This window comes from Cetorhinus maximus, unplaced genomic scaffold, assembly GCF_964194155.1.
Source record: "Cetorhinus maximus unplaced genomic scaffold, sCetMax3.hap1.1 HAP1_SCAFFOLD_1120, whole genome shotgun sequence".
Classification (NCBI taxonomy): domain Eukaryota; kingdom Metazoa; phylum Chordata; class Chondrichthyes; order Lamniformes; family Cetorhinidae; genus Cetorhinus; species Cetorhinus maximus.
Genome location: NW_027597062.1, coordinates 55,119 through 71,724, shown reverse-complemented (window position 1 = coordinate 71,724; position 16,606 = coordinate 55,119).

Here is a 16,606-nt window from a genome sequence, read left to right as displayed (position 1 = left end):
AACACTCTGATATACCCAACACCCCTCACCTTAACACTGTGATATACCCCACACCCCTCACAGTAACACTCTGATATACCTAACACCCGTCACTGTAACACTCTGATATACACCACACCCCTCACTGTAACACTATGATATACCCCACAACCCTCACTGTAACACTCTGATATATCCCACACCCCTCACTGTAACACTCTGATATACCCCACACCACTCACTTTAACACTCTGATGTATCACACACCCCTCACTGTAACACTCTGATATACACCACACCTCACTGTAACACTCTGATATACTCCACACCCCTCACTGTAACACTTTGATATACACTACACCTCACTGTAACACTCTGATATACCCCACACCCCTCACTGCAACAATCTGATATACCCCACATCCCTCAATGTAACAGTCTGATATACCCCACACCCCTCACTGTACACTCTGATATACCCCACACCCCTCAATGTAACACTCTGATATACCCCACACCCCTCACATTAACACTCTGATATATACCACACCCCTCACTGTAACACTCTGATATACCCCACACCTCTCACTGTAACACACTGATATACCCCACACCCCTCACTGTAACACTCTGATATACCCCACACCCCTCACTGTAACACTCTGATATACCCCAAACCCCTCAGTGTAACACTCTGATATACCCCAACCCCTCACTGTAACACTGTGATATACCCTACACCCCACAGTGTAACACTCTGATATACCCCACACCCCTCACTGTAACACTCTGATATACCCCACACCCCTCACTGTAACACTCTGATATACCCACACCTCTCACTGTAACACACTGATATACCCCACACCCCTCACTGTAACACTCTGATATACCCCACACCCCTCACTGTAACACTCTGATATACCCCACACCCCTCACTGTAACACTCTGATATACCCCACACATCTCACTGTAACACTCTGATATACCCCACAACCCTCACTGTAACACTCTGATATATCCCACACCCCTCACTGTAACACTGTGATATACCCCACACCCCTCACTGTGATACTGATATACCCCACACCCCTCACTGTAACACTCTGATATACCCCACACTCCTCGCTGTAACACTCTGATATACCCCACACCACTCACTGTAATACTCTGATATGATCCACACCCCTCATTGTAACACTCTGATATACCCCACAAACCTCACTGTAACACTCTCATATACCCCACACCCCTCACTGTAACACCCTGATATACCCCACACCCCTCACTGTAACACACTGATATAAACCACACCCCTCACAGTAACACTCTGATATACCCCACACCCCTCACGGTAACACTCTGATATACACCACACCCCTCACTGTAAAACTGATATATCCCACACACCTCACTGTAACACTCTGATATACCCCACACCCCTCACTGAAACACTCTGATATACCCCACACCTCTCACCGCAACACTCTGATATACCCCACACCCCTCACTGTAACACTCTGATATACCCCACACCCCTCACTTTAAGACACTGATATATCCCACACCCCTCACTGTAACACTCTGATATATCCCACACCCCACACTGTAACACTGATATACCCCACACCACTCACTGTAGCACTAATATACACCACACCCCTCACTGTATCACTCTGATATATCCCACACCCATCACTGTAACACTCTGATATATCCCTCACACCTCACTGTAACACTCAGAAATAACCCACACACCGCACTGTAACACTCTGATATACCCCACACCACTCACTGTAACACTGATATACCCCACACCCCTCACTGTAACACTCTGATATGCCCCACTCCCCTCACTGTAACACTCTGATATACCCCACACCCCTCACTGTAACACCCTGATATACCGCATACCCCTCACTGTAACATTCTGATATAACCCACACCCCTCACTGTAACACTCTGATATACCCCACAAACCTTACTGTAACACACTGATATACACCACACCCCTCACTGTAACAATCTGGTATACCCCACACCCCTCACTGTAACACTCTGATATACCCCACACCCCACACTGTAACACTCTGATATAACCCACAACGCTCACTGTAACACCCTGATATACGCCACACCCTTCACTGTAACACTGATATACACCACACCCCTCACTGTAACACTCTGATATACCCCACATTCCTCACTATAACACCCCTATATACACCACACCCCTCACTGTAACACTGATATACTCCACACCCCTCACTGTAATACTCTGATATACCCGACATTCCTCACTATAACACCCTGATATACCCCACAACCCTCACTGTAACAATCTGATATACCCCACACCCCTCACTGTAACTTTCTGATATATCCCACACCCTTAACTGCAACATTCTGATAAGCCCCACACCCCTCACTATAACACTCTGATATATCCCATACCCCTCACTGTAACACCGATACACCCCACACCCCTCACTGTAACGCTCTGATATACCCCACACCCCTCACTGTAACACTCTAATATAACCCACACCCCTCACTGTAACACTCTGATACACGCCACACCCCTCAATGTAACACTCTGATATAACCCACACCCCACACTGTAACACTCTGATATATATCACACCCCTCACTGTAACACTCAGATATACCCCACAACCCTCACTGTTACACTCGGATATACCCCACACCCCTCACTGTAACAGTCTAATTACCCCACACCCCTCACTGTACACTCTGATATACCCCACACCCCTCGCTGTAACACTCTGATATACCCCACACCCCCCGCTGTAACACTGTGATATACCCCACACCCCTCACTGTAACATTCTGATATACCCCACACCCCTCACTGTAACACTCTGATATACCCCACGCCTCTCACTGTAACACACTGATATACCCCACACCCCTCACTGTAACACTCTGATATACCCCACACCCCTCACTGTAACACTCTGATATACCCCAAACCCCTCAGTGTAACACTCTGATATACCCCAACCCCTCACTGTAACACTGTGATATACCCTACACCCCACAGTGTAACACTCTGATATACCCCACACCCCTCACTGTAACACTCTGATATACCCCACACCCCTCACTGTAACACTCTGATATACCCCACACCCCTCACTGTAACACTCTGATATATCCCACACTACTCACTGTAACTCTCTGATATACCCCACACCCCTCACTGTAACACTCTGATATACCCCACACCCCTCACTGTAACACTCTGATATACCCCACACCCCTCACTGTAACACTCTGATATACCCCACACCCCTCACTGTAACACTCTGATATACCCCACACATCTCACTGTAACACTCTGATATACCCCACACCCCTCACTGTAACACTCTGATATATCCCACACCCCTCACTGTAACACTGTGATATACCCCACACCCCTCACTGTGATACTGATATACCCCACACCCCTCACTGTAACACTCTGATATACCCCACACTCCTCGCTGTAACACTCTGATATACCCCACACCACTCACTGTAATACTCTGATATGATCCACACCCCTCATTGTAACACTCTGATATACCCCACAAACCTCACTGTAACACTCTCATATACCCCACACCCCTCACTGTAACACCCTGATATACCCCACACCCCTCACTGTAACACACTGATATAAACCACACCCCTCACAGTAACACTCTGATATACCCCACACCCCTCACGGTAACACTCTGATATACACCACACCCCTCACTGTAAAACTGATATATCCCACACACCTCACTGTAACACTCTGATATACCCCACACCCCTCACTGAAACACTCTGATATACCCCACACCTCTCACCGCAACACTCTGATATACCCCACACCCCTCACTGTAACACTCTGATATACCCCACACCCCTCACTTTAAGACACTGATATATCCCACACCCCTCACTGTAACACTCTGATATATCCCACACCCCACACTGTAACACTGATATACCCCACACCACTCACTGCAGCACTAATATACACCACACCCCTCACTGTATCACTCTGATATATCCCACACCCATCACTGTAACACTCTGATATATCCCTCGCACCTCACTGTAACACTCAGAAATAACCCACACACCGCACTGTAACACTCTGATATACCCCACACCACTCACTGTAACACTGATATACCCCACACCCCTCACTGTAACACTCTGATATGCCCCACTCCCCTCACTGTAACACTCTGATATACCCCACACCCCTCACTGTAACACCCTGATATACCGCATACCCCTCACTGTAACATTCTGATATAACCCACACCCCTCACTGTAACACTCTGATATACCCCACACCCCTTACTGTAACACACTGATATACACCACACCCCTCACTGTAACAATCTGGTATACCCCACACCCCTCACTGTAACACTCTGATATACCCCACACCCCACACTGTAACACTCTGATATAACCCACAACGCTCACTGTAACACCCTGATATACGCCACACCCTTCACTGTAACACTGATATACACCACACCCCTCACTGTAACACTCTGATATACCCCACATTCCTCACTATAACACCCCTATATACACCACACCCCTCACTGTAACACTGATATACTCCACACCCCTCACTGTAATACTCTGATATACCCGACATTCCTCACTATAACACCCTGATATACCCCACAACCCTCACTGTAACAATCTGATATACCCCACACCCCTCACTGTAACTTTCTGATATATCCCACACCCTTAACTGCAACATTCTGATAAGCCCCACACCCCTCACTATAACACTCTGATATATCCCATACCCCTCACTGTAACACCGATACACCCCACACCCCTCACTGTAACGCTCTGATATACCCCACACCCCTCACTGTAACACTCTAATATAACCCACACCCCTCACTGTAACACTCTGATACACCCCACACCCCTCAATGTAACACTCTGATATAACCCACACCCCACACTGTAACACTCTGATATATATCACACCCCTCACTGTAACACTCAGATATACCCCACAACCCTCACTGTTACACTCGGATATACCCCACACCCCTCACTGTAACAGTCTAATTACCCCACACCCCTCACTGTACACTCTGATATACCCCACACCCCTCGCTGTAACACTCTGATATACCCCACACCCCCCGCTGTAACACTGTGATATACCCCACACCCCTCACTGTAACATTCTGATATACCCCACACCCCTCACTGTAACACTCTGATATACCCCACGCCCCTCACTGTAACACTCTGATATACCCCAAAATCTCAATGTAACACTCTAATATATCACACACGCCTCACTGTAACACTCTCATATACGCCATACCCCTCACTGTACACGCTGATATACCCACACCCCTCACTGTTACATTCTGATATACCCCACACCCCTCACTGTAACACTTTGATATACCCCACACCCCTCACTGTAACACTCTGATATACCCCACACCCCTCACTGTAACACTCTGATATATACGACACCCATCACTGTAACACTCTGATAAACCCCACACCCCTCACTGTAACACACTTATATACCCCACACCCCTCACTGTAACACTCTGATATACCCCACACCCCTCAGTGTAACACTCTGATATATACCACACCCCTCACTGTAACACTCTGATATACCCCACACCCCTCACTGTAACACGCTGATATACCCCACACCCCTCACTGTAACACTCTGATATACCCCACACCCCTCACTGTAACACTCTGATATATACGACACCCCTCACTGTAACGCTCTGATATACCCCACACCCCTCACTGTAACACTCTGATATAACCCACACCCCTCACTGTAACACTCTGATACACCCCACAACCCTCACTGTAACGCTCTGATATACCCCACACCCGTCACTGTAACACTCTGATATACCCCACACCCCTCACTGTAAAACTCTGATATACTCCGCACCCCTCACTGTAACACTCTGATATACCCCACACCCCTCACTGTAACACTCTGATATACCCCACACCCCTCACTGTAACACTCTGATATATCCCACACCCCTCACTGTACACGCTGATATACCCACACCCCTCACTGTAACATTCTGATATACCCCACATTCCTCACTATAACACCCCTATATACACCACACCCCTCACTGTGACACTGATATACTACACACCCCTCACTGTAACACTCTGATATACCCGACATTCCTCACTATAACACCCTGATATACCCCACAACCCACACTGTAACACTCTGATATACCCCACACCCCTCACTGTAACTTTCTGATATATCCCACACCCTTAACTGTAACATTCTGATAAGCCCCACACCCCTCACTATAACACTCTGATATATCCCATACCCCTCACTGTAACACCGATACACCCCACACCCCTCACTGTAACGCTCTGATATACCCCACACCCCTCACTGTAACACTCTAATATAACCCACACCCCTCACTGTAACACTCTGATACACCCCACACCCCTCAATGTAACACTCTGATATAACCCACACCCCACACTGTAACACTCTGATATATATCACACCCCTCACTGTAACACTCAGATATACCCCACAACCCTCACTGTTACACTCGGATATACCCCACACCCCTCACTGTAACAGTCTAATTACCCCACACCCCTCACTGTACACTCTGATATACCCCACACCCCTCGCTGTAACACTCTGATATACCCCACACCCCCCGCTGTAACACTGTGATATACCCCACACCCCTCACTGTAACATTCAGATATACCCCACACCCCTCACTGTAACACTCTGATATACCCCACACCCCTCACTGTAACACGCTGATATGCCCCACACCCTCACTGTAACACTCTAATATATCACACACGCCTCACTGTAACACTCTCATATACGCCATACCCCTCACTGTACACGCTGATATACCCACACCCCTCACTGTAACCTTCTGATATACCCCACACCCCTCACTGTAACACTTTGATATACCCCACACCCCTCACTGTAACACACTTATATACCCCACACCCCTCACTGTAACACTCTGATATACCCCACACCCCTCACTGTAACACTCTGATATATACCACACCCCTCACTGTAACACTCTGATATACCCCACACCCCTCACTGTAACACGCTGATATACCCCACACCCCTCACTGTAACACTCTGATATACCCCACACCCCTCACTGTAACACTCTGATATATACGACACCAGTCACTGTAACGCTCTGATATATCCCACACCCCTCACTGTAACACTCTGATAAACCCCACACCCCTCACTGTAACACACTTATATACCCCACACCCCTCACTGTAACACTCTGATATACCCCACACCCCTCACTGTAACACGCTGATATACCCCACACCCCTCACTGTAACACTCTGATATACCCCACACCCCTCACTGTAACACTCTGATATATACGACACCAGTCACTGTAACGCTCTGATATATACGACACCCCTCACTGTAACACTCTGATAAACCCCACACCCCTCACTGTAACACACTTATATACCCCACACCCCTCACTGTAACACTCTGATATACCCCACACCCCTCACTGTAACACTCTGATATATACCACACCCCTCACTGTAACACTCTGATATACCCCACACCCCTCACTGTAACACGCTGATATACCCCACACCCCTCACTGTAACACTCTGATATACCCCACCCCCCTCACTGTAACACTCTGATATATACGACACCAGTCACTGTAACGCTCTGATATATCCCACACCCCTCACTGTAACATTCTGATATAACCCACACCCCTCACTGTAACACTCTGATACACCCCACAACCCTCACTGTAACGCTCTGATATACCCCATACACCTCACGGTAACACTCTGATATACCCCACACCCCTCACTGTAACACTCTGATATACCCCACACCCCTCACTGTAAAACTCTGATATACCCCACACCCCTCACTGTAACACTCTGATATACCCCACACCCCTCACTGTAACACTCTGATATACCCCACATCCCTCACTGTAACACTCTGATATACCCCACACCCCTCACTATAACACTCTGATATGCCCCACACCCCTCAGTGTAACACTCTGATATACCCCAACCCCATACTGTAACACTGTGATATACCCCACACCCCTCACTGTAACACTTTGATATATCCCACACCCCTCACTGTAACATTCTGATATACCCCACACCCCTCACTTTAACATGCTGATATACCCCACACCCCTCACTGTAACACACTGATATACCCCACACCCCTCACTGTAACACTCTGATATATCCCACACCTCTCACTGCAACACTCTGAAATACCCCTCACCCCTCACTGTAACACTCTGATACATCCCACATCCCTCACTGTAACACTCTGATATACCCCAATCCCTCACTGTTACACTGTGATATACCCTACACCCCACAGTGTAACACTCTGATATATCCCGCAACACTCACTGTAACACTCGGATATACCCCACACCCCTCACTGTAACACTCTGATATACCCCACACCCCTCACTGTAACACTCTGATATATCGCACACCCCTCACTGTAACGCTCTGATATATCCCACACCTCTCACTGTAACACTCTGAAATATCCCACACCCCTTACTGTAACACTCTATTTACCCCACATCCCTCACTGTACACTCCGATATACCCCACACCCCTCGCTGTAACACTCAGATATACCACCCACCCCCCACTGTAAAACTGTGATATACCCCACACCCCTCACAGAAACATTCTGATATATCCCACACCCCTCACTGTAACAATCTGATATACCCCACACCCCTCACTGTAACACATTGATATATCCCACACCCCTCACTGTAACACTCTGATATACCCCACACCCCTCACTGTAACACACTGATATACCCCACACCCCTCACTGTTACACTCTGATATACCCCACACCCCTCACTGTAACACACTGATATACCCCACACCCCTCACCGTAACACTCTGATATACCCCACACCCTCACTGTAACACTCTAATATATCACACACCCGTCACTGTAACACTCTGATATACCCCACACCCCTCACTTTAACACTCTAATTATCCCACACGCCTCACTGTAACACTCTCATATACCCCATACCCCTCACTGTACACGCTGATATACCCACACCCCTCACTGTAACATTCTGAAATACCCCACACCCCTCACTGTAACACTCTGATATACCCCACACCCCTCACTGTAACACTCTGATATACCCCACACCCCTCACTGTAACACTCTGATATATACGACACCCCTCACTGTAACACTCTGATAAACCCCACACCCCTCACTGTAACACACTGATATACCCCTCACCCCTCACTGTAACAATCTGATATACCCCACACCCCTCACTGTAACACTCTGATATATACCACACCCCTCACTGTAACACTCTGATATATACCACACCCCTCACTGTAACACTCTGATATATCCCACACCCGTCAGTGTAACACTCTGATATACCCCACACCCCTCACTGTAACACTCTGATATACCCCACACCCCTCACTGTAACACTCTGATATACCCCACACCCCTCACTGTAACACTCTGATATACCCCACACCCCTCACTGTAACACTCTGATATACCCCACACCCCTCACTGTAACACTCTGATATACCCCACACCCCTCACTGTAACACTCTGATATATCCCACACCTCTCACTGTAAAACTCTGATATATCCCACACCCGTCAGTGTAACACTCTGATATACCCCACACCTCTCTCTGTAACACTCTAATTACCCCACACCCCTCACTGTAACACTCTGATATACCCGACACCCCTCACTGTAACACTCTGATATACCCCACACCCCTCACAGTAACACTCTGATATACCCCTCACCCCTCACTGTAACACTCTAATTACCCCAAACCCCTCACTGTAACACTCTGATATACCCCACACCTCTCTCTGTAACACTCTAATTACCCCACACCCCTCACTGTAACACTCTGATATACCCCACACCCCTTACTGTAACACACTGATATACACCACACCCCTCACTGTAACAATCTGGTATACCCCACACCCCTCACTGTAACACTCTGATATACCCCACACCCCACACTGTAACACTCTGATATAACCCACAACGCTCACTGTAACACCCTGATATACGCCACACCCTTCACTGTAACGCTGATATACCCCACACCCCTCACTGTAACACTCTGATATACCCCACATTCCTCACTATAACACCCCTATTTACACCACACCCCTCACTGTAACACTGATATACTCCACACCCCTCACTGTAACACTCTGATATACCCGACATTCCTCACTATAACACCCTGATATACCCCACAACCCTCACTGTAACACTCTGATATACCCCACACCCCTCACTGTAACTTTCTGATATATCCCACACCCTTAACTGCAACATTCTGATAAGCCCCACACCCCTCACAATAACACTCTGATATATCCCATACCCCTCACTGTAACACCGATACACCGCACACCCCTCACTGTAACGCTCTGATATACCCCACACCCCTCACTGTAACACTCTAATATAACCCACACCCCTCACTGTAACACTCTGATACACCCCACACCCCTCAATGTAACACTCTGATATAACCCACACCCCACACTGTAACACTCTGATATATATCACACCCCTCACTGTAACACTCAGATATACCCCACAACCCTCACTGTTACACTCGGATATACCCCACACCCCTCACTGTAACAGTCAAATTACCCCACACCCCTCACTGTACACTCTGATATACCCCACACCCCTCGCTGTAACACTCTGATATACCCCACACCCCCCGCTGTAACACTGTGATATACCCCACACCCCTCACTGTAACATTCTGATATACCCCACACCCCTCACTGTAACACTCTGATATACCCCACGCCCCTCACTGTAACACTCTGATATACCCCACACCCTCACTGTAACACTCTAATATATCACACACGCCTCACTGTAACACTCTCATATACGCCATACCCCTCACTGTACACGCTGATATACCCACACCCCTCACTGTAACATTCTGATATACCCCACACCCCTCACTGTAACACTTTGATATATCCCACACCCCTCACTGTAACACTCTGATATACCCCACACCCCTCACTGTAACACTCTGATATATACGACACCCATCACTGTAACACTCTGATAAACCCCACACCCCTCACTGTAACACACTTATATACCCCACACCCCTCACTGTAACACTCTGATATACCCCACACCCCTCAGTGTAACACTCTGATATATACTACACCCCTCACTGTAACACTATGATATACCCCACACCCCTCACTGTAACACGCTGATATACCCCACACCCCTCACTGTAACACTCTGATATACCCCACACCCCTCACTGTAACACTCTGATATATACGACACCCCTCACTGTAACACTCTGATAAACCCTACACCCCTCACTGTAACACACTGATATACCCCTCACCCCTCACTGTAACAATCTGATATACCCCACACCCCTCACTGTAACACTCTGATATATACCACACCCCTCACTGTAACACTCTGATATATACCACACCCCTCACTGTAACACTCTGATATATCCCACACCCGTCAGTGTAACACTCTGATATACCCCACACCCCTCACTGTAACACTCTGATATACCCCACACCCCTCACTGTAACACTCTGATATACCCCACACCCCTCACTGTAACACTCTGATATACCCCACACCCCTCACTGTAACACTCTGATATACCCCACACCCCTCACTGTAACACTCTGATATACCCCACACCCCTCACTGTAACACTCTGATATATACCACACCTCTCACTGTAAAACTCTGATATATCCCACACCCGTCAGTGTAACACTCTGATATACCCCACACCTCTCTCTGTAACACTCTAATTACCCCACACCCCTCACTGTAACACTCTGATATACCCGACACCCCTCACTGTAACACTCTGATATACCCCACACCCCTCACAGTAACACTCTGATATACCCCTCACCCCTCACTGTAACACTCTAATTATCCCAAACCCCTCACTGTAACACTCTGATATACCCCACACCTCTCTCTGTAACACTCTAATTACCCCACACCCCTCACTGTAACACTCTGATATACCCCACACCCCTTACTGTAACACACTGATATACACCACACACCTCACTGTAACAATCTGGTATACCCCACACCCCTCACTGTAACACTCTGATATACCACACACCCCACACTGTAACACTCTGATATAACCCACAACGCTCACTGTAACACCCTGATATACGCCACACCCTTCACTGTAACACTGATATACCCCACACCCCTCACTGTAACACTCTGATATACCCCACATTCCTCACTATAACACCCCTATTTACACCACACCCCTCACTGTAACACTGATATACTCCACACCCCTCACTGTAACACTCTGATATACCCGACATTCCTCACTATAACACCCTGATATACCCCACAACCCTCACTGTAACACTCTGATATACCCCACACCCCTCACTGTAACTTTCTGATATATCCCACACCCTTAACTGCAACATTCTGATAAGCCCCACACCCCTCACAATAACACTCTGATATATCCCATACCCCTCACTGTAACACCGATACACCCCACACCCCTCACTGTAACGCTCTGATATACCCCACACCCCTCACTGTAACACTCTAATATAACCCACACCCCTCACTGTAACACTCTGATACACCCCACACCCCTCAATGTAACACTCTGATATAACCCACACCCCACACTGTAACACTCTGATATATATCACACCCCTCACTGTAACACTCAGATATACCCCACAACCCTCACTGTTACACTCGGATATACCCCACACCCCTCACTGTAACAGTCTAATTACCCCACATCCCTCACTGTACACTCTGATATACCCCACACCCCTCGCTGTAACACTCTGATATACCCCACACCCCCCGCTGTAACACTGTGATATACCCCACACCCCTCACTGTAACATTCTGATATACCCCACACCCCTCACTGTAACACTCTGATATACCCCACGCCCCTCACTGTAACACTCTGATATACCCCACACCCTCACTGTAACACTCTAATATATCACACACGCCTCACTGTAACACTCTCATATACGCCATACCCCTCACTGTACACGCTGATATACCCACACCCCTCACTGTAACATTCTGATATACCCCACACCCCTCACTGTAACACTTTGATATATCCCACACCACTCACTGTAACACTCTGATATACCCCACACCCCTCACTGTAACACTCTGATATATACGACACCCATCACTGTAACACCCTGATAAACCCCACACCCCTCACTGTAACACACTTATATACCCCACACTCCTCACTGTAACACTCTGATATACCCCACACCCCTCAGTGTAACACTCTGATATATACTACACCCCTCACTGTAACACTATGATATACCCCACACCCCTCACTGTAACACGCTGATATACCCCACACCCCTCACTGTAACACTCTGATATACCCCACACCCCTCACTGTAACACTCTGATATATACGACACCCCTCACTGTAACGCTCTGATATACCCCACACCCCTCACTGTAACACTCTGATATAACCCACACCCCTCACTGTAACACTCTGATACACCCCACAACCCTCACTGTAACGCTCTGATATACCCGACACCCCTCACTGTAACACTCTGATATACCCCACACCCCTCACTGTAAAACTCTGATATACTCCGCACCCCTCACTGTAACACTCTGATATACCCCACACCCCTCACTGTAACACTCTGATATACCCCACACCCCTCACTGTAACACTCTGATATATCCCACACCCCTCACTGTAACACTCTGATATACCCCACATCCCTCACTGTAACACTCTGATATACCCCACACCCCTCACTATAACACTCTGATATACCCCACACCCCTCAGTGTAACACTCTGATATACCCCAACCCCATAGTGTAACACTGTGATATACCCCACACCCCTCACTGTAACACTTTGATATATCCCACACCCCTCACTGTATCACTCTGATATACCCCACACCACTCACTTTAACACCCTGATATACCCCACACCCCTCACTGTAAAACACTGATATACCCCACACCCCTCACTGTAACACTCTGATATATCCCACACCTCTCACTGTAACACTCTGAAATACCCCTCACCCCTCACTGTAACACTCTGATATATCCCACATCCCTCACTGTAACACTCTGATATACCCCAACCCCTCACTGTAACACTGTGATATACCCTACACCCCTCAGTGTAACACTCTGATATATCCCGCAACGCTCACTGTAACACTCTGATATACCCCACACCCCTCACTGTAACACTCTGATATACCCCACACCCCTCACTGTAACACTCTGATATATCGCACACCCCTCACTGTAACGCTCTGATATATCCCACACCTCTCACTGTAACACTCTGAAATACCCCACACCCCTTACTGTAACACTCTAATTACCCCACATCCCTCACTGTACACTCCGATATACACCACACCCCTCGCTGTAACACTCAGATATACCCCCCACCCCCCACTGTAACACTGTGATATACCCCACACCCCTCACTGTAACATTCTGATATATCCCACACCCCTCACTGTAACACACTGATATACCCCACACCCCTCACTGTAACACTCTGATATACCCCACACCCCTCACTGTAACACACTGATATACCCCACACCCCTCACTGTAACACTCTGATATACCCCACACCCTCACTGTAACACTCTAATATATCACACACCCGTCACTGTAACACTCTGATATACCCCACACCCCTCACTTTAACACTCTAATTATCCCACACGCCTCACTGTAACACTCTCATATACCCCATACCCCTCACTGTACACACTGATATACCCACACCCCTCACTGTAACATTCTGATATACCCCACATTCCTCACTATAACACCCCTATATACACCACACCCCTCACTGTAACACTGATATACTCCACACCCCTCACTGTAACACTCTGATATACCCGACATTCCTCACTATAACACCCTGATATACCCCACAACCCACACTGTAACACTCTGATATACCCCACACCCCTCACTGTAACTTTCTGATATATCCCTCACCCTTAACTGTAACATTCTGATAAGCCCCACACCCCTCACTATAACACTCTGATATATCCCATACCCCTCACTGTAACACCGATACACCCCACACCCCTCACTGTAACGCTCTGATATACCCCACACCCCTCACTGTAACACTCTAATATAACCCACACCCCTCACTGTAACACTCTGATACACCCCACACCCCTCAATGTAACACTCTGATATAACCCAGACCCCACACTGTAACACTCTGATATATATCACACCCCTCACTGTAACACTCAGATATACCCCACAACCCTCACTGTTACACTCGGATATACCCCACACCCCTCACTGTAACAGTCTAATTACCCCACACCCCTCACTGTACACTCTGATATACCCCACACCCCTCGCTGTAACACTCTGATATACCCCACACCCCCCGCTGTAACACTGTGATATACCCCACACCCCTCACTGTAACATTCTGATATACCCCACACCCCTCACTGTAACACTCTGATATACCCAACACCCCTCACTGTAACACTCTGATATACCCCACACCCTCACTGTAACACTCTAATATATCACACACGCCTCACTGTAACACTCTCATATACGGCATACCCCTCACTGTACACGCTGATATACCCACACCCCTCACTGTAACCTTCTGATATACCCCACACCCCTCACTGTAACACTTTGATATACCCCACACCCCTTACTGTAACACTCTGATATACCCCACACCCCTCACTGTAACACTCTGATATATACGACACCCCTCACTGTAACACTCTGATAAACCCCACACCCCTCACTGTAACACACTTATATACCCCACACCCCTCACTGTAACACTCTGATATACCCCACACCCCTCACTGTAACACTCTGATATATACCACACCCCTCACTGTAACACTCTGATATACCCCACACCCCTCACTGTAACACGCTGATATACCCCACACCCCTCACTGTAACACTCTGATATACCCCACACCCCTCACTGTAACACTCTGATATATACGACACCCCTCACTGTAACGCTCTGATATATCCCACACCCCTCACTGTAACACTCTGATATAACCCACACCCCTCACTGTAACACTCTGATACACCCCACAACCCTCACCGTAACGCTCTGATATACCCCACACACGTCACTGTAACACTCTGATATACCCCACACCCCTCACTGTAACACTCTGATATACCCCACACCCCTCACTGTAAAACTCTGATATACTCCGCACCCCTCACTGTAACACTCTGATATACCCCACACCCCTCACTGTAACACGCTGATATACCCCACACCCCTCACTGTAACACTCTGATATACCCCACATCCCTCACTGTAACACTCTGATATACCCCACACCCCTCACTATAACACTCTGATAT